At 36.7% G+C, this 27,090-nt stretch overlaps 1 pseudogene; it reads right to left on the bottom strand.

The window, feature by feature from the left end:
* Window positions 1-22,304: 22,304 nt before the first annotated feature.
* LOC144251954 (broad substrate specificity ATP-binding cassette transporter ABCG2-like) overlaps window positions 22,305-27,090 on the bottom strand; it is a 28,222-nt pseudogene continuing 23,436 nt past the window's right edge.

Here is a 27,090-nt window from a genome sequence, read left to right as displayed (position 1 = left end):
TTGTTGGCCATTACCTTCAGCTGTACTAAATTGCTTGCCGAGTGACAGCCCATCTCTTGTAGGATCCATTGACAGCCTCCATCCCTGCCCCCTTGACAATTCTCTTCTAAAACCCATTAAACAGGCACTGGAATAGGCAAAAGACAGCTTATAAATAAATATTGTTACTTTTAAGTATATATAAATGCAATAGATGTTAATAAACTTCATATCTAAGGTACATGAGAATGGCTTCAAAAATAGGGGAAGTAGTATGTGCATTTCCTCTTTCACATCTCTCCAAATTATTCACTTTTTCTTCCCTTTCTTCATCCCTCCCCAACATATTGAGGACCTTTCCATAGCAGCAGTATTCTTGCAGTATTGATTGGCATCCCAAGAAAACTAACTGGAGTATAAATATTAAGTGACACTTTATTTATTCCTGTGCATTCCTTTATTTTAAACTAAATAAATCAGTCTCCTCCATTATAGTTCTTACATCCAAGGAAATAAAAGCAAATTACATGAGAATACATACATGTTTTAAGTAAATTTCTATAAACTATTTTTTTCCAACTTATGGAAAACAAAAATACTTTGAATGTTCCTCAATTTAAAAGTGGATAAGATGATAAATTTTATTATGTGTTCTTTATCATAATAAAAAGTATACACATAGGTGATTATAATACAAAGAATAAATAAACTAGGGTTTGTTTAAATTTTTAGTACTCTTAAAATAAGATATTGATAGTTTTGGCTGCTTTTAAATTTTTTTGGTGTATATCAGGCATGAAGTATGGATATTTATTTCTCTGTGTGTAATGAAATGTACAGGTAGGGAATTGTAAGGAATGGTTACAGAAAAGACAGGAACTCTTCCAAGAGTAAGAAAAATTCTTTGACATTGATATTTACATAGGAACCAGATAAAGAAGATGTTATGATATGATGCATTAATGAAACATTGTACCAAGAAATAAATGATACTTAAAGTTTAAAAATAAAAATCTAAACTACATTTCTAGACTGACATTGCAACAATCTAGCAGGGTACCCACTGATGGCTAAATGGCGTTCCAAGATGACCACATCACAGGGGTCTACATCTGGTGATTCCCCAGATCCATTAATTCCTAGAAGTATTTTCTTCTAAAAAGGGGAAGGAGATGCAATGTGAAGTCTTGAATCAGATCCCAGAACAATAAAAGAACTAATCAAAAAGTGGTGGAATCTGGGGGAATCTGGGCAAAGGGCACATGGGAAGTTGCCACACTATTTTTGTAACTTTTCTATAAATATAGAATTATTTAAAATTAAAATAAAATTAAAAGTTTATTAAAAGTTGAAAAGGAGACAGGAAATGGAAGGAGACACTCACTGTTATACAAAATTACATATAAGAGGAAGTGAGGGGAAAGGGAAAAAAACAAGTGAGAGAAATGAATTATAGTAGATGGGTAGAGAGAGAAGATGGGAGGGGAGGGTAGGGGGATAGTAGAGGATAGGAAGGGCAGCAGAACACAACAGACACTAGTATGGCAGTATGTAAAAACATGGATGTGTAACCGATGTGATTCTGCAATCTGTATATGGGGTAAAAATGGGAGTTCATAACCCACTTGAATCAAATGTATAAAATATGATATGTCAAGAGCTATGTAATGTTTTGAACAACTAATAATAAAAATTTTTTAAAAAGAAAAAAAAAAGTTTAAAAGGGTCTTAAGCATATACCTGTGCACCAAAAATCAACTCCTGAGCTGTAGTGATGTTCTGCTAACAAAAACAGAGATGAAATCCCAAGTGACCTTTCACAAACAACCATGGAGAGAAGAAGAATAGTGATTGGGGAGGAAAATGAAGGGCTCCAGTGTCCTGGTCATGTTCCACTTCTTGACCTAGATTGGTTGCTGCACATGTGTCTTCAATTTATGATCATTCATGAACTGTCCTTTTTGTTATATTACCAAAGAGAAGTTTTAAAACACATGCATAGTACTGGTAAATACTTCCCTGTTACAGGTAAAATAACAATACAGGCAATATACAGAAATAGATGAGGTGTACAAGTGGTGGGATATCCTGTGCAGGAACAGATATAGCAGGTAATAAACCATAAGTCTAAGATTTCAGAGCTGAAAGGACTCAGAAATGCCCAAATCTAGCCCTGGGAAGTTCTTGCACATGGCTTTGCAGGTAGCACTATGGTAGGACAGGCAGGGACAGACATTTGTATCTTAGCAAATCAACTCAGGAGATTTAGATGAAACCAGATCATATACTACTGAGACATCTGTGGAGGTGAAGTGAATTTTCAGAGCCAGAAGATCCTAGAAATGGCACAAGAGCCTCATTCCCAAGCCCCTGGCCCTCTACTCCACCTGCAACCCAAAGCCCCCAGACAAGAATCTTGAGATATTACAGATCCACTAAAGAACTATAAGCAAGTTCCATAAACCCCAATTAGCTTACCAAAGACATGATTTTCTATCAACATGTATTTTTTTTTACCCAAGAAATATCAGCAGAGAAACCAAAGTATTTTAGGTTTTTTTTTTTTTACTTCCAGAACAACATTAACACATTATTATTTATTGAAGACTGGCAGATCAAAGATACATAGACTATTACAACTGGAGGACTACTACTCTGCCTACTCATTTTGAATATGAAGAAACTGATACCAGATATATTAGCAACTTGTCAAGAAATTTTAGAGATAAATTCTCTTTTTTTAGTCAATAAATTAGCCAGCATTTCTTCTTAATTCTAGCTGATGAGATAAATTAATATGCAATATGTGATATCATTAAGTTTGGCTTGAGTTATTTGATGTGTAGTTCAATTTATTGTTCTGAAACTTTTTATTAAAAATAATTGTTGGTGATCTATAGTGTAATAAAACTGAATAGAACACAACAAAACATTTTTATTAGATACTTAAATCTTTTAAATGTGAAAGTAAATCATAGGAAATTTGAGGCAGAATTTTAAAATGTTTTTCCAGAACTAACAATTTTAGGTATGCAATTGTGAGAATAATAATCATCAGATCAGCCAAAGCCACGTGATTCTTCCACAAACCCCAGGGTGAGAGATCCATGTCCTGCATTATCAAGGATTCTTCACCAGAATATCTGAAATCAAACACAGAAAGAATATAACTTCATTCCTAGTATCTGTAAAAATTTTAGTCAATATATGCTATTCCTTAAAAAAATCTAGAGGGCAAAGAAATTCAATAAATATTTCTTTATACACAATAGCTACCAGTCTTTAATAATGCTTAAGATTTTGCTTGATACTATGCTAAGCAACTTGCACCTACTACCTTAGTTAATTCCTAAAATAATTGAAAGAGGTGTAGATATCATACTCATTTAAAAGAGGAAGGGAAGTAGACTTAATGAAATTGGTTAAGTTTACAGTCACACTATGAACCAAATTTCTAGGTTGTTTAAATTCATCTATTTCCAAGTCTATAATGCTACCTTCTTCAAAGGGCAGAAACATTTATCAGCTGACCTTTCATTTACTCCTTTTGGGGAAAACCATAGCCTAACTTGTGACGTCTATGCCCCTTCCTAAGATGATCAACGTTGGCTGTAGTTCTGCTTACCCTCAAGACCACCGTCCTAAAAACTCAGACTAAGAATTCTAAAACTAGGACCAGAGGGGAACAAGGGCTTTCAGCCAGAGTCATGTCTGTCAGTTGTCACTCCAACACTGTGATGAGCATTGCAGATACTCAGCTGCAGAATGTTACCTACCAGCCCAGGAAACAGACTTAGACCTGAAGAGCCAGCTGGAGCAGAGCAGGATGGGGCCCACAGGTGCTTCTTCCACAGGTGGAAAAGCACCTGGTATTAAAACACATGCTGCAGCCCCAGTGGTGGCCTGCTGCCATTCTTGTGCATCTTGGCAAGTACAGTTTCTAAAACAGCCATGGCCTCTCTGCTGTAAGAGTAGTTCCTCCTTCCTTTTGAGAGGATGAGCCCTATGTGAGCATGAAGACTGGAGTGGCTTCTCCTCATCTGGTTCCACAATTTCAACCACTGCATCCTGCCTAGAGGCCTGGAGGTGACTCTGTGTTACAAAAATGTCACACCCAGATCAAACCAAAGAGAGTGGGAACAGTATAGAAAACCTGTCTTCCTAAAGGTATTTATGGTTGGTAATTGAAAATGGAAATTTTTCATATTACTAAGAATTATTTCTATATTATTTGAATGTCCAAAAGGGATTTAGGATACCGGCATTCCCGTTTTTTTCATTTTTTTTATAAATTTCAAATGATTAACAGCAATAACACAAGAGTAAAATATTAAAAGAACAAAATAAGATCTTCTAATTTTATTAAAACTTGTTTTTTTTTTGTTTTAAGGACATGATGCAAAAAAAAAATGAAATTTCCTGCTCAACTTGCTGAAATATGTGTTTGTTCACTAAAGAATATAAGCAATGATAGAAAGAATTCCAAGTCACTTTACACACACACACACACACACACACACACACACACACACACACTAATGAGCAGAGAGAAGGAGTAGATCCAGATCTTATTGTTACTTCCTCTGTGGTATTATTGCCCTTTTAGCACCTACTATGGTCCATGGGCTGTCCTGACAGCACAGAATCCATACATCCAGAGACTATAGCTTTACTAACTATCAAAGCAGCCTGTCTCAAATTCAAATGCTCTGAAAACTGAAAACTCAAAATCACTCAAAACTCAAATATTAAATAATCTTTCAAAAATCCACCAATAAACATTTATTCACATTAAAAATAATTTCTACTATAGCAGAATACAAGTACAACAAATTCATATGCATTAGTGCAAAATGACTTACTTTATAAGTGAGAAAATGTAGGCCTTGAAAGGTTTGTTGTCCCTGAAAAGACATGTACCAGCTCTAAACCCACGAGAATCTATATCTCATAACAGTAATATGAAAAAACCCTTAAGACATTGAACACAAACTTACATTGTATAGTTGGAACAGTTATTGCTCTGTGTTGCACCAAGTGCTGGACAGAAGTCTTGTTCCAAAAATTCATTATGCTGCAAAGCCTATGTGACACAGAGCAAGGCAAGGTGGTTTTAAATTTTAAAAGGTTTACAAAGAATTATCACAATTAAATCCTCAAGTTTAATTTTATTTTTTTTCCAAAGACATACCAAGTTACATATATATTCACAATGTATCACAGAAAATTAACTAAAGTTATTGCTCCTGGAAATCAAGAGACCTAAGGATGAGATATTGCTTCTAATTGGCCAAGAAGGGAGACCTCTTACTGTATGACCACATAACCACTTCCTTCTTCTCTCCTTAACTGTATAACTCTATAAACTTTATAACCAAATGATACAGTACTCCTCAATGAATACTTCTGACTTATAGTAATGATCATGTCTTGTTTTCATTAAGATCACTTATAGGAGTTAGAATTTCAGTTACACTTATATTAAGAAACAGTTTTCTTTGGAGTTAATTCTTTTCATAAAGCCCTAGGGCTAGGAGTGTTATTCAACCTCTGCTTCTCTCATATTTTCCCTTTAATCATAAGCTAAGTATCCCAGTCTCCTATCCTCTCATTTATTTCCTCATTGAACTGAAACACAATGTTTTCATCCATCTTTCTGCTATACTATGAGATTGAATCTCTGGGTTCTTCCTTGCCCTCAAACAACAGGGTGACTAAGGAAACTACAAATGACTCCCTGACCTTGTGCTAAAGAAGGCTATTAGCAAATCCTCATCCATTGCTGCTAAAAGGAAATTATAGATGTGAGGTGTTCATAGGTCATGGCAGGGGAAATGGATATGTATAGACTTATTTTCATTGTTCCCACCTTGGAGACCCATTCATAATGACAGTCAAGGAGAGCTTAATGTTAGTCCATAATAAGGAATGCTGAAGTATTGAGGTGCCATACTTCCAAAATACAATGTCAGACCCCATAAAAATCTACAAAAGCAAAAAACATGAGTTAGAACTGGTGCAGGAATTTCATTAGGAATTCTAGAGAAGATGTGCTTCAAAAACCCTACAACCTTCTAAACATTTCCTCTAGGAACAATTCTTTAAATCCTTTGTGCTTGCCTTAAACATTAATCTTCCTTTGCATATGTAAACCTCTGCATGGATAAACCTGTTTATGATTTTAAGTTAAGAAAAGTAGACTATAATGTCTATTATATATTCCACTTCCTTGGAAGATCCTTAATCGGCAATCCTCTGTCAACAATGTTCTCTGTACTTGTGCACAATAAAAGATTAAGAAATACACTTGTCTCTTGGTGTCCAAGGGAGACTAGCTACAGGGTCCACAAATAGATACCAAATAATGCAGATGATCAAATCCCTTTATTTTAAAATAGTATCATATTTTGAAAATTTGTAAACCCAAGTATATCCTTTATGCTCTATGAATGCAGCATGATCAATTGAGTACCATCCTGTAAATACAAAGTTGGTTCATCATTTTAAAATTAATAATATGAAAAGAAGAACTAAATCATCATCTCAATAGATGCAGACAAAGACATTGGACAAAATCTAAAATTCAATTATGAGGAAAAAAGAAAATCCTCAGCAAACTTGGAATAGAAGGAAACCTCCTCAACATTATAAAATGCATATATGAAAATCATGCTTTTTTAAAACTTCAATTTTTTTCTAATTAGTTATACATGACAGCAGAATGCATTTTGTTTTATTGTACACAAATGGAGCACAACATTTCATTTCTTGGGTTGTACATGCTGTAGATACAGACACAGTTCTTTCTTTTTTAAAAATATGTTTTTCATCTATGGTTGGTTGAATCTTCCAATGCAGAACTCACAGACACAAAGAGCTGACTCCTTACTCTGCTAATTATACCACTAACACGTTTACCCCCTAATAATCCTAAAAAAAACTAGGAATAGATATAAGAACATTCCTGAGCATTACATTCTTCCAAAGAGCAACACAATTCATTGTTTTCAAGGGCTTGCATTTTGTATCCATGACATTAAAAATAATTTGGGGCATACATAACCCAGCTATTTCTCTTCTCGGACTATACCCAAAAGACCTAAAAACAGCATACTACAGGGACACAGCCACATCAATGTTTATAGCAGCACAATTCACAATAGCTAGACTGTGGAACCAACCTAGATGTCCTTCAGTGGATGAATGGATTTTAAAAAATGTGGCATATATACACAATGGAATTATACTCAGCAATAAAAGAGAATAAAATCATGGCATTTGCAGGGAAATGGATGGCATTAGAGAAGATTATGCTAAGTGAAGTTAGCCAATCCCAAAAAAACAAATACTGAATATTTTCTCTGATATAAGAGGGATGACTCAAAGTGGGGTAGGGAGGGAGAGCATGGGAGGAAGATTACCTCTAGACAGGGAATAGGGGTGGGAGGGAAAGGGAGGGAGAAGGGGAATAGCAAGGATGGTGGAAGGAGATGGTCATCATTATATAAAATACATATATGAAGATGTGAATTTGGTGTCAACATATTTTATATACAAACAGAGATATGATAAATTGTGGTATAAAGGTATATTAAGAATTGTAATGCAAAAAAAATAAGAGAGCTCATGTATAATGGCATGATTTGGTGTGAACATACTTTACATACAGAGTTACGAAAAATTGTACTATGAGTGGATAATTATGAATGTAATGCATTCCACCATTTTCATGTATGTAAGAAATAAATAAATAATTTGGGGTTCAGAATGTGACTTTCCAAAATGTAGAACTGATAAAAGCATGATGCCATGTAATACAGCAGAAAATATAGTAATTCCCTCCATTTAAAGCTGTGAGTAAGTGGTATTGCAATGCTGATGCAGGAAGGAATGTTGGAGATGAATGAGAGGCAGCTAAGGGGCCCGCACAGCATATGTCCCAACCTTGAAGGTGAGCTGGAATATGCACAACAGGGATGGTGCTGTGGTTTGCCTGAATGTACCAGAACTGACCTTTCAAGTGCTTGGTATATAACACACCATCTGAGTGAAATGCAAGTTTTGACTGGCTTTTAAAACTCTACATAGAAACCTTTAAATGACAATCAGTGTATCAAAGTAATCAAACAAAACATCTTTATTTATTGAAGGAAATTTTCTTTACAGTAGATGAAATATCACTTTCTCAGTGGTATACACTGGTTGATTCCAAATTTAGAAAGAAAAGAACTAAACTTTGGCAAGAGTATGTGTAAGCCATGCTTATATGATCATGTTAAAATGAATCCCAATATTATGGATAACTATAACACACCAATAAAAAAATTTAAAGTGCATGTGCTATATATGTGTCTCTGAAAGACATCTCTTCCTATCAGGCTGAGCATGTCTGTTTGGCTGATGTTGTAAGGGGGAAATGTGGTAATGGGTTCTGTTCATCTGTTGATTCATCTATGTGAGTACAAATTTCAGGAGCATGAAAAATTAAGACATAGTAACCATTATTTTAAAAAGATGAAATGGAAATATACTAACATAAGAGATTCTTAGGAACCCAGACAAGAGGTGAGCTAATATTATGGACTTTAGTATTTTCCAGTAATTTTAAAACATTTTTAAAAGCAAGAGATGTTCAGCTAGAACTGCTGTTATAAAAGGTGTGCAAGCCAGACCCCCTGTTACACTTCTCATGAAGCTGACTTTAACCTTGGGGAGCAGTGAATTTAACCAAACCACCTCTGCTGCTTAAACAGCTATCAGTTCTCTAACACCAGCAGGAGGAGAACCTGTGGGTTTTGTGAGGTAATCAGACAATTATTCTGTTTTTTTTTAATTACTAATTTATCAAGATTTTATATATCACCAAGAAGTCTCCTTTAAAAGCTCATTATTAATGACATGGACCCTAAGTTAAATAACTATATTAGAAACTAGCAAAAAAAAAAAAACTGAATAAGAGCAGAGAGGAAAGTGGTTAAGTTGTATATTGTAAAGTATATTTCAGTCTAGGGCCTCCTGAAAGCATCATGATCCTACTCACAAAATCCTCAAAGTTGGTTTTACATGACAGGAAGGTACAAGGACAAACAAAGGAGAAAATTCTGTCACAGAGAAGCACAGAACACACTCACCATCATCCATGGCACCTCTTCCTATATATACACGTGAGTATAACCTGCTCCTATGGCCAGTGCCATGGAAATGGATGAAAAAGCCACCATCATGAGGGTAAAGACAATAATGAAGAAAGCCTCCACTGATGGTTTTGATCCTTAGAAAGAAAGAAAGAGATCAGTTCAGCTGTGTAGCTCACTGTGTATTTGGAACTATTTTTTTTTTTTTTTTTGTGTGTGTGTGTGTGTGTGTGTGCCAATAGCACTCAGTAAACTGAGAAGAGAACAAAAATCTCACTCACTATGCAATTACCCTGGGTCACAAATTTCACAGTTTCCCTTCAATGAGTGGAGGTTTTTCCCAAACCAAAGTCCCCCTACAATAATTGCCACATGGCTCTGTGATTGAGAATGGGGCTGTTAAGTTTCTTAAACTGCTTTATAACTATCATGAGCTAATGCTCTGTGTGATATGGTCTGAAGATTTCCAAACAGCTGCAAGAACACTGATGAGGTATCTACAACTTTAGATTCCAAGTCTAATTCTTACAACATACCTCTGATTTGTAAAATGAAAAATTCAAGCTCCATCACTTGTTCTTCTCCTGCAATGTGTTTTCAAAAAAGGAAATTCTGAGTTGTGTGTTGTGCATGTGCATATCAGTGAATCATATAGAAATGGTAATTCAAGGACCCTAGGTAAAGCCAGAGCATAATGCAGAAATGTTCTGTCTACTTCATCAAACAAGTAATTTTTTTAATCAGGGAGAGAATATATGTATATACTGTTTTTTATGTGTCTCTACATATCTCTACATACATTGGATATATTACCCTCCTATGTATATTTTATCTCTTTATAGAGATACATGTAGTAAGAAGAGAAAAAAAAATAGAGATAGGCAATAAATATCCCAGCATCTCTGGAGCATTCTCAAATTTTTGTTCTACAAATGCTTTCCATGTTTGAGTATGACACATGGCATCTCTCAGAAAAATATACTTTTGTGAATACATTTTAAAGTTTAGTTGGGAAAAAGTCTATCTTCCTCCCTTATAGCTTGTTTTATAGTTTGGGGAACCAAAAAACATGTTTGCAAAGAGAACTTAAATTTTTCACATATCTAAGACAGAGACATCTAGTAAGTCTTGCTACTTACCCACCATGAACATATGAAACTTGGCAAGAACCTCCTGGATAGTAAATCAGATAAAATATTTCCAAAGTAATAAGATGACACTCTGTAGTATCCACTGTTAGACTCTTGTCTACAGAATAAGAAAGAAAGAAAGAAAGAAAGAAAGAAAGAAAGAAAGAAAGAAAGAAAGAAAGAAAGAAAGAAAGAAAAACACACACCACACATCCCAGATTGGTCCAAGAAGGCACAGCCAAGATGAGATGCTGTTGTGCAGTCTCCTGCTGCCACCAGGTCTGACACTGCAGATGCCCTTGGGTTTTAGCCTGACCCCCCACACCCTTCTCCACCTCAGGTGCAGCCTCCCTGGGACATCACCCCCACAGGGTTCTTGCTGTGATCTTCTCTCATGACAGCACCCCTCCTGCTGCTGCCCAGTCTCACCCCACATCACCCCTCCAGGGACAGAGTCTGCATCTCCTCACTCTCCTCAGAGACCCTGCTTCTCCTCTGAGGCTAGCTCTGCCTAAAGAGAACGCTTCAGGGGCTAATCTTGGTGGTAACAGGCTTTTCTTCTCCCCACTTCTGAGTGTGAAAGTAACACTGTTACTTTCCAAGGCCCACAAACAGATTCAGATGGCTAAATTTGTTTACTTCTCCCTTGTTAAGAAAGACTTCTTCCTCCAGTGACCCTGCCTCCAAGGTGCGGGACTGTCAGCAATCAAACCCTTGTCTCCCTTCTTCCTGACACCTTTCTCCCCCAATTCCAAACTCTTTCAACAGTGTCTTTATTCCTTCCTTTTCTGGAGATTCCTGTCCTGGGCATGTTAGGCCTGGGTAAATTTCCTCCATCCTTGAAAAATACAAGGGACAAAACCATCCTGCTTTTTCCTGTAAGGCTGCCCTCTGGCTCTGTGCTTGGCCACTTACTTTGTCAACTTCATATCCCATTTTCAATTTGTTGCTTAATCCACCACTTAATCTCTACCAAAGTCCTTGAAAATTTCCTTGAGAGGGTCATTATGACCTATTATTTTCTAAAAGGAAAAGATACTTCTCAGCCCCTTTATTTCTCTCTGTAGAATTGGTATTTGCTGACCACACCCTCACCTTAAATTTTTTTTTTTGTAGCAGCCCCACACACTCTTGATTTTCCACCTCAATCAATACTGCTTTTCCTCAATTAATATTGATTATCTTTATCCTAGTTCAAAAGTTTGTGTTGTGTCAGGTGTGGTAGCATACACCTGTAATCCCAGTGGCTCTAGAGGCTGAGGCAGGAGAATTGTGAGTTCAAAGCCAGCCTCAGCAACTTAGAAAGGCCCTAAGCAATTTAGAGATCCTGTCTCTAAATAATAAGAAGAAGAAGAAGAAGAAGAAGAAGAAGAAGAAGAAGAAGAAAGAAAGAAAGAAAGAAAGAAAGAAAGAAAGAAAGAAAGAAAGAAAGAAAGAAAGAAAGAAAGAAAGAAAGAACGGACGGACTAGGGATGTGGCTCAATGGTTAAATGGCCCTGGGTTTAATCCCTGGTACCACCTCCCCTCCAAAAAAAAAAAAAAAAAAAAAAAAAAAAAAAAAAAAAAGCTTTTATTATACCTGTTAAATAAGTACAACTTATATATGCCAATTTAAAACATAAAGAACACAAGGGAAAATAAAAGAAAAATTTCAGTAATCCCCAGAACCACATTTCTGGTCCAATTCTGAATGGAAACACTTTTTCCCCAGTCAGCAATCCCCACTGAGACCAACTCACATAAAGAGCTGCTTCTGGACTCTAAAGAGCTTCACAGCAAACACACTGTTGAGACACTGGTGGACCATCAGGACGAACAGCACTGCTGCTCTGCCAGGACAGAATGGGAACAAAGGCACCTCAGTCAACTCAGCACTCTTAGGTTGGTTTCTTCCCACAGAACTCCTTCCAGAAATAATGCAACATCAAATATATTTTAAAAAGAAAAGTAGAGCTCTTTAAATTTAAACAGATAGGTAAGGTATGACCCTCTCTAATTGCTCCCCCAGCTCAGTGGTGCCCCTGTGACTCCACACTATGGCACATATTGAAATACCAGTTTGGGGTTGCTGTGCACTGACTTGTATCCTCTAAAATTTGTATGTTGAGGAGATAGTCCCCAACGTGACAGTCCTGGGAGGTAGGTCCTTAGGGAAGTAATAAGGTTTAGCTGAGGTCATGAGAGTGGAGCCCCCATGATGGAATCAGTGAATTAGTGGAGAGGAAGAACACCAGCTGCTCTCTGCCGTGAGAGGATGCCCAGTGAAGGCCCCATTTAAGAGCCAGAGAAGCACCTTCATGGGAGCCTGACCTGCTGGAAGGGAGCACTGACCCCAGACTTCCAGATTCCAGTACTGAGAGAAAATAAATTTCTGTTGTATAAGACACACACACACACACACACACACACACACACACACACAATACACACACACAAAAAAAAACATGGGATTTTGCTATGACAACCTGAGGTAACAACAACAACAAAACAAAAACCCTCTTCATCTTCAATTTAATTCACAAAAATGCTGAGTATCATTCCTAACATACGAAAAGTGAAACATTAACCTAAATAAAGCTCCCAAGGATTAAAATATTTAATTATCAATTGAGGTGATTTTAAAGTGAAGTAATAAGAAAGTAAGACATGTGGAAGAAAATGAGATGGTGAAAGAAACCTGCTCTCGGCTCCTTACTGCAGTCACCCAGGACAGGACCATCAGTAGACTTGACAGTTATCCTACATGTGGGACAGCCACTTTCCTACAGGATTTCCAAAGTGCTCAAAACAGAAATCAATCTCATGCTTATTCATAATAAAAAAGTAATTTGATCACATGTATGAAGACTATTAATGCTTATTTCTTCATAAATAATTTAGGTTTAGAAAGAAAAGCGCTCACCTAATTTACACTTCAACAGAAATAAGGATTTCCTAAGAGCATGCCAACATCCCTGAAACAGGGAGGGGCTTCCCTTCCTAACCAAACAACTGAACTGACAGTGAAAACCAGCCTAGTGAGAAGTGGTTCTCTATTCATGCATTACGATGGGAGATCTCTGATATTGTTGAGAATCTAACTCAGAATATGATGCAGCTGTTTAAAATGACATCCTGGAATGAAAACTTCTAGGGCACATTATGACTGAAACTAGAAAGGATCATAACATTGACAAGTACTTTCCAAATGAGAATTAGAAAGAACTCAGTCCCATCCACGAGCCCTATACTCCAAAGTCATTCCAATAGAACCTTAAAAGAAATTGGCTCACAAACTCCAACAGATCAACTGGATTATATCAAAATTAAAAACAGCTGTGCATAAAACACACTATCAACAGAGATAAGAACCCCATGAAATGGGATAAAATATGTGTAAGTCATGTATCTGAAAAGGCATTAATAACTCATAAGTTAAAGGATTCCAACTCTGCAGCAACAACAACAAAACCCCCAAAACTGGGCTGGGGATGTGGCTCAAGAGGTAGCGCGCTCGCCTGGCATGCTTGCGACCCGGGTTCGATCCTCAGCACCACATACCAACAAAGATGTTGTGTCTGCCGAGAACTAAAAAATAAATATTAAAAATCTCTCTCTCTCTCTCTCTCTCTCTCTCTCTCTCTCTCTCTCTCTCTCTCCTCTCTCACTCTCTAAAAAAAAAAAAAAACCCAAAACTAAATAATTCTATCTTAAATTTGGCAAAGGACTTATAACAGACATATCTCTAAAGATCCTATAACCTCTGTTATTTCAAAAAAGAAAAAAAAGAATCAGTTTTGATGAGAAGGTGGAAAAATTGAAACTCTGTACAATTCTGGTTTTACCCAATGTAAAATGAAGTAGAAGTGTATGGCAATAGTTCTGAAAATCAACAGAATTTCCACATGATTCAGAAATTCTACTTCTGGGTATCTGTTTGAACAAAGAATTCAAACATGTATGTATATGCCCATAGCAGCATCACACAAATAGCCAAAATATGTAAATAACAGATTTTCAGCAATGGATAATTGGAAAAATAAAATGTAGAATACACATATGATAGAATATTCCTCAGCCTTAAAACTGAAAAGAAATTATAATACCTGCTACAATTTAGAACCTTGAGGAATTATGCTAAAGAAAATAAAGAAGTCATGAAAAGATGAGTACTATATGATTTCACATTCGTGAGGTTCCTGTAATAGCCAAGTTCAAAAAAAATTGACAGAAAGTTAAAGATGGTTACAGAGGTGGGAAAGGTGAGTGTGGGTGCTTATTCATTAGGTGGGTTGAAGATTCTACCTTGGAAGATGAAGTTGCTCTGGATTGGATGACAGTTTATGTGAATATACTTGATGCCTCCCAAATATGCACTTAAAAATGGTTAAGTATACAAGATGTGTGCAATTTACCACCACACATATTCATACCTGAGCAAAACCCAAACTTAGCTGTTCCATTGATTTGTAATACACTAACTGATGCTACCCCACAATAAAACAGCAACATTTACCCTGTATTGTCATAAAAATTCTTAATGGGTATCCTTGAGATTGAACAAAATGTCAGAATTTTCTCAAAATCAAGATCCAAATTTACTTACCTAAGTTGGATTTCAATAGAATAATCCTTCAGCAAAAGGAAAGTGGTACCTATCACTTTCCAAGAATGAATGTGGCAATTACTTTTCAAAGAGAAAAATGAAAATAAGAAGGAAAGAGTTTCAATTGCATGTAAAAATTTCATTATTATAAAATATATGGCTACCCAATCAAATCTCTCCACTAAGATGCACACTTTAAATGATGTGGCCACAGTATCATTGCTTTCTAAGTCATATTGAAAATGTGAGGATTCTGTTGTTTGGGAACTGAAAAGACAAGAGAGAGAGGACTAGACAAGGTAAGATTCTCTAGGCATAGTGAGCTGCAGCAGAGTGATGCAGGTGTGGGGAAAGTAATTTCAGAAACAAAATCAGAGTTTTGATGGAACAAGTTCTCAACTTTTATGCCAGTGAACTTCAGCTTTATGCTTGAAGAGGTTCAAGTGAAAACAGGAAGCTTCACTCTGATCAGTACAAATACATAAAATTTCAATAAAAGAATGCTGACCTAGCATGTGACACATATAGACTTTGATCCCCATCTCTTCAAAATGGACAGATAAATAAAAACTTAATACCCCCAAACACACCTAACAAAGGAATTTTGAATGATACAGAAGTAGCAACATGCACCTATTCAATTCAGGTGGGGAGTCTCCACCTGCCCTGGTGGGCATTGTCACTGTCACCAATGCATTCAGCCAGCTGAGTACACTCAAAGGTTCCATTACCATCTCCTCTGACATTGCTGGTCTGTCAACCCCAGTCAGTGAGGTCTACAATACTTGGCACACCTGAACCTCCAATTCTTTGCCATCCTCACCCATCTTCACATATTTGGTCTGTGTAAATGGGTCCCAGAGAGAATGAACCACCATCACACTTGTTTATAGAATAAAAAGTGACTTAAAAAAGTTTTAATTGGCAAAAGGTTACATTGTGATATAGTCAACATGAGGAATTCTACTTATAATTATTCTTGGGTTAAATACAATAATAGAGAAAATTGTAATGTAAAGAAAGCAAAATATCCTGCCATATATCTTGAAAATGTCAGAGTAAAGAAAATCTCAGTGTTACCACAATATCAAGCCACGAACTAAATTGTAAAGCACACTATGGCAAGAAGTTAAACAAAATGCAAAAACAGAATCATGATCTGTAAAGGCTAGTTTGTAAAAACTGGACTCTGGAAACAATGTTAATTAAATGTTTCACCCATGACATGTCCTTAAAATCCCTCTGCTAATAAGAGAAATTTAGGGGGGGACCCATTACCCTACCATTTCCAACACCCTCAGAATATGCTTTGCTTCATTTCAACAGATCAGACTTTCAAAATAAATGCAGATGGTTCCATGGACATGCAGCATGCTCATGTATACAAGAATCTGTTTTTGTTTTTTTTGTTTTTGTTTTTGTTTTTTTACACAGTAGGGCTTCTAAGATATTCAGACTTCCCAATAGATGCTCTGCTTTCTCCATTTTTTTTTGCATTAAAATTTGACATTTTACATTAATATCATTAGATATTAATATCATTAGAATTTTTTTCTAGTTATTTTCAAACATATTGAAAAATGATGAATCCTGAGATCATAGCACATTTTTACAAGGTTCACATGTGTTGTTCCTTCTTCCATGAAGAAAAAGAAAATCTTTGAGCAAAATGAACATTTCACCATAGACTAAATGACACTATCTATGATCTTTGTGTGTCTGTACTCTAATTTGTTCAAAACAGATTAAAAAAAGAAATTCTCCAACACCTTATTCTGCATTTGTTCAGAAGTACTTAAACAACATTTCTCAAAGTGTGTTCTGAGGGATTGAGGAATGTAGCTTGCACTAAAAAAAAAAAAAAAAAAAAAGTAAAATATTTAATTTGTAAATATGCAAATACAATGACTCTCCCAATGATTAATTATAATGTTGTCCAAGTTGATTTGATAAGAAAACTTGGCACATTAAATAAACACTAAACCTTTTTCAAGTAATCCATGCATACCTACATCTTCCCTATACACCATCTGGTTAGATGTCAAGTCTGAATCATGTCAATAAATAACTAGACCAGAACAAATTAGAACAATGAGGCAATAAATACAGGATTATCATCAAGAAGCCATAATTCACTTTAGCAACTCCATTTTCAAAAACTTAGAGGAATAAAAATAATACAAGAATAAAAACTTTATGCCAAGAGTTAGTAAACTGTGGCCACAGGCCAAACAGGGCTAGGCTTGTATTTTTCCTAAGCCCATGAACAAAGAATGGTTTTCTTTTTTTCCCGATAATTGGGAGGAACTGTAGTGGCATTCTCTCCTCCACAGAAAAGCTTCTCCAGAGACCCTCACCATAATTGTTCTTAGAGGACCAGCAAGAATTTCTGCAAAAGAAAATGTGGTTAGGCTTCTGATTTCCTTTTGCTTTATCTTGCAACAACTAAAGGTGTTCCAGGGCCTGGAGGAGATCAGCACTCCAGATTCCGAGCACCACTTACTAGTTTTTGTCAACATTTATAGGCTACCTAGTGTCATAAATTTTCTAGTCTAAAACAATCTATGATTGTTAGTAAGAGTTTTTAGGAGGGAAGTGTGTTTACAAGAGAGTGTTCCAGGGAGACTGGCTCAGTTCAGAAGGCCTCAAGCCTTGAGCCTGGAGCCTGCACAGGGGTATTTACACTTCAAAGGAACGTAATTAGATCCTAGGGAAAGTCCTTTACAATCCAGAGAATGGTGCTAATTAGGTTCCAAAACCAGCTGTGGAGGACAAGGAAGAGGAACCCTCCCTTTCTCAAGCACTGATTTCAGAGAGAGTGTCCTTGGTTTATTTTTGTACTCAGGCCTGGGTTACTTACCCACTACAGTAAAAAACCTACTTTTATGTAGACTTCTGCAAATTGTGAGTCTCTGAGCACATCCCCCTTCCCATACACTGGGTATAAAGTTCTAAAAATTTCTGGACTAGGGGTTCAGAGGGATGGATTGATTTAGGTGAAAGCCCCTCTGGACAGGCTGCAGCCAATAAACCTGCTTCCTGCTGATTCCTCCGTGTCCAGCCTTGTCTTTCCTACATCAGACCAGGTCAAGAATAATATTTTGTGCAATACTGAACATCTATACAATTCAAAATTCAGTGTCCATGAATAAAACTTTTTTGAATGCTGCCACGTTCATCATATATGTATTAGCTGTGGCTGCTTTTATAAAGAAAAGCAGGGTTGACTACCCAAGACAAATGCCAAATGCCATATGTGGCCCTCAAAGTGCAAAATATTTACCTCTGGGCCTTTAACCAAAAAATGTTTGCCTTCTCCTGAGCTAATATTCCAGAATGTACAAAGCTGATAAGAATTGTCCTGCTAAGCTCAATTCACAATAGCTAAACTGTGGAACCAATCTAGGTTCCCTTCAACAGATGAATGGATAAAAAATGTGTTATATATCTATATGTGTGTGTGTGTGTGTGTGTGTGTGTGTGTGTGTGTGCGCGCGCGCGTATGTATGTAGCTCAGGATGGAATATTACTCAGCCTTAAAGAAGAATTAAATTATGGTATTTGCCTGTAAATGGATGGAGTTGGAGAATATCATGCTAAGCAAAATAAGCCAATCCTAAAAAGCCAAAGGCCAAATGTTTTCTCTGATATGCAGGTGCTAATTCACAATGGAGGGGGGGAATCTAGGGAAGAATAGAGTTACTGTAGATTAGGTAAAGGGGAACAAAAGGAGAAGAGGGGGTATGGGAGTATAAAGGATAGTAGAATGAATCAGACCTTATTATCCTATGAACATATATAACTATATAACCAGTGGGATTCTACATCATGTATAACTAGAAGAATGAGATATTATACTTCATTATATATGATGTATCAAAATGTAGTCTACTGTCATGTATAACTAATTAAAACAAATTTTCTAAAAAAGAATTTTCCTGCTAAACTCAGGTAGCTTACAATGTTCTACCCTTAGTCTAGAAGTTGCTTCTTCTTTGAACATTGCTGGAATTCCTTTTGTGAAATTGAGTTCACTGATGAGGCAAGTAGGCTGAACATGCAACCTGGAGCCTCTTGGCCTGGTGTCTGCACCTTAAGGAAGGTTAGATGCAAAACACACACAGTCCCAATGTATTACAAGGAGCTGTGTTGTAATCATGCTTTACCCATAACTGTCTTAGACACTTACATACCCATTGTAGAGGCAAGAAAAAAAAAAACTAATACATAAATCACTCTAAAGTATCAATTCACTATATTATTTCTCTTGGTTCATGGATCTAATTCACCTGATGATTTTCCAAATGACATCAGTTCTATTATGAAAGAATACAATGTTACCTTTGGTTGATAGGTGTTACAGTTTAGACATGGTGTCCCATGAAAGCTCACTTGTGAGGCAACAGAAGAAGGTTTGGAGGAGAAATTATTGGTTTATAGAGTTAGCCTAATCAGTGAATTAATCTCTGATGGGATTTACTGAAGTGGTAACTGGAGACAGGTGGGGTGTGGCTGGAGGAGATGGGAATTGGGGTGTGGCTTTGAGGTATATATTTATATTTGGTAAGTGGCTTGTCTCTCTCTCTGCTTCCTGACTACTGTGATGTGAACTGCTTCACTCTGTCACACTCTCCAGCCATGATGTCCTGTCTCACCTTGAGCCGGCCTTCTCTGGACCAAGACCTCTGAAACTGTGAGCCTCAAATAAACTTTTCCTCCCCTAAGGTTGTGCTGGTAGGATCCTTTAGTCACAGCAGCAAAAAAGCTGACTGAAACTGTAGGACACAAAAATGCCTGTGCTCTGGGAGAAACACCAAAGCACAAGGATCAAAAATGTTTGCAGAAAAAAAAAAAATGTTTTCAGGATGGACAGCATGACTGAAAAGGGGATGCTGGCTCCCAGGGGCACTCAGAAAGCAACAGTACTGAAATATAAAAAGTGATGTGCTCACGCAGGAAAGTCAACAACATGACACATCTGTTTACTCCACAGAACGTCAATGATTGATAATGAAATAATAACCACCAAATAGCCAGCTAAATTAATTTTCTTATAAACAATGGGCCAATGAACTGGGAGAACTAGTTTTGTGTGACATAAGGGCTAAGAATAACTAAAACAATGGCTGACTCTCTAGCTCAGGGGCAGAGCCATTGCTTAGCATGTGTGAGGCCCTGGATTCAGTCCCCAGCACTGGGGAGAAACAAAAAGCCCTGAGGAGTGATAATCAGTAACTATCACAGAACCAGTAAAAGAACAAGGGAGTTATGTGGACAGTGAATACTCTTGTTCAGTCTGGTTACTTCCTGTGCATAAACTGCACAATGAGACATCTTTTGCTTTACCAACATCAGAATCTCTCTTTGAGGAGGGTTAATAATAAGGAACAACATTCTACCTATAGGCTCTACCCTCAGACAGTACACAGGTGTAGTCAATGACACTAGGTTCTTTCAACACCTGATATCAAGGGCAAATCAACCCTCATCAATCTACCTTCAGGCCTCTCCCTCCCCTTTGTCTACCTCTCTCTCCTTAAACCTTCCTCATAGTCCCTTCTACCATCTGGCATGCTATGTATTTTCTTTGTTCAACTATCATCTCTGTCCTCTTAAGAAAATAAGATCTATTCCAGCAGAGGGTTTTATTTTTACCCATTTCATTCACTATTGTAGTAGAGTATCTAAATGGAGCATGAGCACTTGGGTTGAATTTTTGGAATGAATCGATAAATGACAGCTTCAAGAAAATGTCATATTTACTTGATATTTTCTTTGCTTCACATTTCTAAAAAAAAATAAAATTTGATGAAGATTCTCCATTAGAGTTTGCCTATATCATCAAAAGTTTTGAGTTATGTAGTCCAGGAAAGCACATAAAAGGCATTGCATGAGTAAAAGTTTAATTGCATTGTTACCTGTTGTGTTACTCAGCTTTTTGTCATTGGGACAAAACAGCTCTGAAAATCAACTTAAAGGGGATATTTTTACTTGGATATGAAGTATCCCCCCAAAACCCTCTGTGATGATGCAGGAATATTCAGAGGTAAAATGAACTGTGAAGGCTGTAACCTAATCAGTCCATCATAGTTGGAATGGAATGTCTGAGTAGTAACTGTGGTCATTTGGGATGTGGTGGAAACAGACGGGTCACTGGGGAGCATGCCCTGACAGGGTTGATCTTCCTGGGGTCCCTGCTTCCTGAACACTCCATGTGCTTCCTCATATTGGGCCCAGAACAATAGTCAGTCCTCTATGAGACTTCTGAAGCTGTGAGTCCCAAATAAATTATTCCTCCTGGAAGTTATTTTGTCTGACATTTTTGTCACAGAAACACAGACACTGACTAAAACAGTAGATAAGATTTATTTTGGCTCATAGATTCAGAGGTTTCAGTCCATGGTCTCCTGGCTACGTCATTTTGGGCCTGAGGTGAGGTGGAACATCATGGCAGGAGGGCATGATAAAGCAGAGCTGCTCATCTTAACCTTGTGGCAGCCAGGAAGCAGAGAGGGCAAGGAAGCAGCCAGAGAGAAGATGAACTGTTCCAGGGCACCCCTTACCCCAGTGACTTACTTCTTCCAACTAGGCCTCACCTCCTACAGTTTCTCCACCTCCCAATACTCTCAATCAATAAATCAATACATGAGGTCAGATGATCCAGCCACATTCCAAGAGCCCTATCTCTGAACACTGCTGCTTATGGGGCTAGGCCTTCAACACGTGAGTCTTTGGGGGACATTTCATATCCAAACCATAACACTGGTTCAGTTGACTCTCTATATCTCAAATAGAATGGGAAATGACAAATAAATGGAAGGATGGGTAGATGATGAAATAATCCTGTTGGAGTCCATATCAGAACCAGATTGTTCTCGTATAATAATTTTACAGCATAATTAGAAGAATCTGTTAGTTACCTGAACTATCCAGGTCTGGAGATGGATGACCCACCAAACTTCTGAATGAACGCCAGGTGATGACTGTAAAATGATGACCAAATGGAGTAACATCTGAGATCTCCTTCCTGAATAAGCTCCTCTTGTTCTGATCCTTTGAGAATCTATCCAGTTCAGATCTAGTTTCTTCATATAGAGAGGATTTGGCATAAAAACCAGCTAATGTTTCTATTATTGACTCTTTTCTACTCAAAGGCACTTGCGTCTTGTTGGCTTTGGAATAAAAGTGGATAACAGGTCACAAATTACTGCCTCATTATTAACAGATTACTACTGGTTTCACCAGTTTTTCTTTTTCCTCTTATTTTGTATAACTCCTAACTTGAGTACAAAAAAAATTAGCATACTCATTCATAAATTAAATAAAAATACCCACAGCACTCACTGACAACAAAATCTATGTGTTCAGCACACTGTTGTGTAAGTTCACAAGGACATGCTTTAATGAGCTGCTGCATTACCAAACCTCAACCAACTCAATTGGGCAAAAATATGGATATGTAAGAGATACACATACCTTCCTGGTCTTCTGACTCTTTATTGTACCAGTAATGACACCCATGAAGAATTCCGCAGGGCTGATATAGCTATCACAGAAGTAACCCAGAAAAGAAGACACCCCAAAATTTCCACACTACTAAAAGTGCTATACAGTTTTAATGCAATTCCTATTAAAATTCTAATGAAATTCTTCATAGAATTAGAAAAAGTGATTATGAAATTCATTTGGAAAAATAAAAGGCCCAAAATAACCAAAGCAAATCTTAATAAGAAAAGTGAAGCAGGAAGCATCACAATACTAGACCTTAAATTTTGTTAGAGAGCTATAGTAACAAAAATGGTATGCTATTGGCACCAAAACAGACCTGAAGACCAATGGAACAGAATAGAAGACTTAGAGACAAGCCCACATAAATACAGTTATCTCACACTAGACAAAGGTGCCATAACAATATATCAGAAAAAGACAGCCTCCTCAACAAAAATTATTGGGAAAATTGGAAACTATATTCAGCAGAATGAAATTGAACCTATATCTCACTCTGCAAAAGAATTAACACAAATTGGATCAAGGACCTAGGGATTAGACCAGAGACCTTGAACCTACTAGAAGAAAATGGAGGCCCACCTCTCCATCATGTTGGCTTAGAAGCCAACTTCCTCAAAAAGACTCCCAAAGCACAAGAAGTAAAAGTAAAAAATCAATAAATGGGATGATATCAATCTGAAAAATCTATTCACAGTAAAAGTAACAACAGTGTGAAAAGAGAGCCTACAGAATGGGAGAAATCTTTGCCACCTGCACCTCAGATAGAGCACTAATCTTCAGGATATATAAAGAACTCAGAAAACTTAGCACCAAAAAACCAAATAACCCAATCAATAAATGGGCAAAGAATCTAAACAGACACTTCACAGAAGAAGAAATATAAACGGTCAACAAATACATGAAAATTGTTAAACATCTTCAGCAATTGGATAAATGCATATTAAAACTACACTGAGATTTCATTGTACGCCTGTCAAAATGGTAATTATCAAGAATATAAGTAACAAGCCAGGAGAGGTGGTGCACGCCTGTAATCCTAGTGGCTGGGGAAGCTGAGGTAGGAGTATTGCAAGTTCAAAGCCAGCCTCAGCAAAAGCAATACACTAAGCAAGTCAGTGAGACCCTGTCTCTAAATAAAATAAAAAATAGTGCTGGGGATGTGACTCAGTGGTCTAGTGCCTCTGAGTTCAATCCCTGGTACCCACCCCCCCAAAAAGCAGAATATAAGTAATAAAATATATTGGCAAGGATGAGGGGCAAGAGGTACACTCATACATTGCTGGTGGGACTGCAAATTAGTGCAACCACTATGGAAAACAGTATGGAGATTCCTCAGAAAACTTGGAATGGAACCACCATTTGACCAAGCTATCCCACTCCTCGGTTTATTCCCAAGGACTGAAAGTCAGCATACTATAGTGACATGGTAACATCAATGTTTATAGCAGCTCAATTCACAGAAGCTAAGCTCTGGAACCAACCTGGATATCCTTCAACAGATGAATGGATAAAGAAAATGTGCTATATATACACCATGGAATATTACTCAGCCATAAAAAGAATAACATTATGCCTTTTGCTAATAAATGGGTGGATCTGGAGACTATTATGCTAATTGAAATAAACTAATCCTCAATACCAAAATGTTTATGTTATGTTATGTTATCTTTGTTATGCAGATGCTAAACAATAAGAGGTGGGGGAGGGAAGAATAGAAGTTTATTGGATTAGACAAAGGGGAATAAAGGGAAGGGCAGAAGATGGAAATAGAAAGACAGTAGAATGAGTTGAAAATAACTTTCTTATACTCATGTCTGCATACACAACCAGTGAAATTCCACATTATTTACAACTGCAAGAATCCTAATTAGAATATTTTATACTCAAAGTATGTATAATATTGTCAAAATGTACTCTACTGTCATGTGTATCTAAAAGAACAATCTTTAAAAAGTTAATACAGAAAGAAAGGAAGATAAGAAGAAACCCCCCAAAACTCACCCTAGGTCTTAGAAAATAGAGAGGACTCACTAAGCCTGATGGAGGTGAGATACTGACTCAATAATTTCTTCCTTATCTTCTTGTTCTCTTTTTCCATCACTAATATATCCTGTGTTTTTATTTATTCAGTCACACAATATTTCAACAAATCTGTTTCCAGTAAATAAAAAAGCATATTTCAAAACATTCTTGAATTCTTTAGAACATCTTACACTAGTCCTTACTTCTCATAAATCTTTAAATCCCAAGTGGCTATCAATATGCTCTGGTGCTTCTCAGTACTTCCTCAAAAATCTAAATATAGATCCAAGAAAAAAATACTGAGTATGTGTGTATTGTGCAGCCTGAATTCATCTAGAGAATGTTGGGATAGCAGTATAATTTTTATCAGCAGAGATTGCTTCACAACCTACTAATATCAGAGATTGAAATGATCATCTCTCAAGCTGCTATAATTCCAAAGAGACAACAAATTTACAGAGCAGCATTATCAAGAAAACATGACCAGCACAGCACACCTGAGCTCTCACCTCAACTTCCTGTGGCACAATCATCTAAACTGGCCTGAACTCTGACTCTTTAGTTCATCTTCCCTGGGTTCCCCAGACTTACCTGTATTTGGTTATTTTTTAAATGACAGAGATTTAATTAAAATAAATTTTAAAAAAGAGAATGATTAATTACAACTTTATTTGGAGTCATGCAGAAACATCTATAATCATATCCAAAACCTCTAAAATGAAGCAGATAGATAAGCCATTAAAAAAATCAACAATACTTCAATCTGAAATATACAGAACCAGGCAACCTGGAAATATTGGCCCGTTAATGTCAGATTCAGAAAGAGCCATTCTTTTTAGTAATAGTCAGTCAAAAGAATTACAATCTTCATCTTCAATCTAATGCAATCTAATGCAGCAGTATCTCTATGAACCCCCAGGAAGGCAGAGCACATCACCTGTCAGGGGAAGCTCTGGGAAACCACAATCTGTTACATGGTCAAAAAAGCAATGATTGGGGCTGGGGATATGGCTCAAGTGGTAGCGTACTCGCCTAGCAAGTGTGAGGCACTGGGTTTGATTCTCAGCACCACATAGAAACAAAATAAAGATATTGTGTTCACCTAAAACTAAAAAAATAAATATTAAATAAAAGCAATGATTTGAGACTTTTAAAATGTTCAACTGACAAAATAACTAGCTGTGAGTCAATTACTAAACTGTCATGGAAAGTTCACCATAACTGGGAAGAGAACAGACAAAATTCCTTGAGAAACACTTATACACACATACAAACACACACACACACACACACACACACACACACCATGCATACTCAAATAGGAGGAGAGAAATCTAAACAACAAGCAAGTACTGCAAAATGAAGAAAATTCTGGCACCAAACTGATCAAAATATTTCAGAGTGGTAAAAATCCAGTTAGGTCTATGCAAGGTCTAAAGCACTCTTGCTGACCCCTCGGGTCTCCCCAGGAGTCTATGAAGGAAGGATCTAGTACATGAAGAGGTCAACGACACCTGCTCATTCGAAGTACTCCAAAGTCTTCTTTGCAGGACCATGATACATTAATCTTCCTGAGACCAATAAGGTGAGGCTGTCAAACAGCTGGAAGATGGAATATGAAGGCTGATGAATGGTGAAGATGATTATTCATCCCTGCTTTGAAATGCTAAGTGAAAAAGGGAAAATAATGTGTCATTAAACATATGAACTTGAAACTTCTTGGGAAATTATTTTATTCTTACTAGTAGAACATTATCCTCTCAGTTCAACTTGATTTTCTCTTACAAACTTCTCATTTCAACTTATATAGTTGGTAAGTGGTAACCTAAATTCAATGCTTTTATTAAAAAGACTAAAGATTCTTAAAATTTGGTGCACCAAAAATCTAGAATTGGCTAGAATTTTAGTGAAAATGCAGACTCCTAAATAGTCTTCCCAGACAGTGAATTATAATCACAGGAGGTGTGTATAGGGAGTCTATATTATTAATAAGCATCACAGATTATCTCTAAGTACACTCATTTTGAGGACTAGTTATTGACTAAGGATTAAAAGAATATCATATAACTAATTCTCATTGATCCTTGCAAAATTCTGGCTCATTAGGAATTGATTTTCACTCTTCTGTCCTGTTAATATATTATTACTAAGCACGCAAGACTGTCTTTGCTAAATGCTTTAGAGTTAGACTAATTTCCACTTACACATGTTGTTATAAGGCAGTTATATTATTATTATTATTATTATTATTATTATTATTATTATTATTTTCATCTTTTTACAGGTAAGGCTTAAAGGTCAAGCAACTGACCCAGGACTCACAGTTACTAATGGGGCAAGCTTGAGATCTGAGCTCTGATCTAATGCTAAGCTAGGAACACTTCTAAACTATCCTTTATAGAAGTTATTACTTATGGGTAGAAGACACAAAGGCCACAATCACTATTCAAAACAGTTATTTAAAATATTTTAAGAGAGGAATCACTTTAATTTAAAAATTTTATAAGCACCTTATGCATCTAGGAATATATCCAAGGATGTTCTGACTCAAAGAGAAACACGAGATAGGAATCTCTGATTTGAATATGATGTGGATTAGAAATAACTAATGGCTCCTTGTAAACAAAAAAGAGAGTTACAACCCTATCTGAAAAAGATAAAAGTAGAATATTGAAAGTCCCAATAGGAGTGAAATAAGAAGAGATACTCACAGTGAAACAACAAGGTGAAC

This window comes from Urocitellus parryii, unplaced genomic scaffold, assembly GCF_045843805.1.
Source record: "Urocitellus parryii isolate mUroPar1 unplaced genomic scaffold, mUroPar1.hap1 Scaffold_315, whole genome shotgun sequence".
NCBI lineage: Eukaryota > Metazoa > Chordata > Mammalia > Rodentia > Sciuridae > Urocitellus > Urocitellus parryii.
Note: the sequence above shows the minus strand (reverse complement) of the source record. Positions and strands in the feature narration are given on the sequence as shown.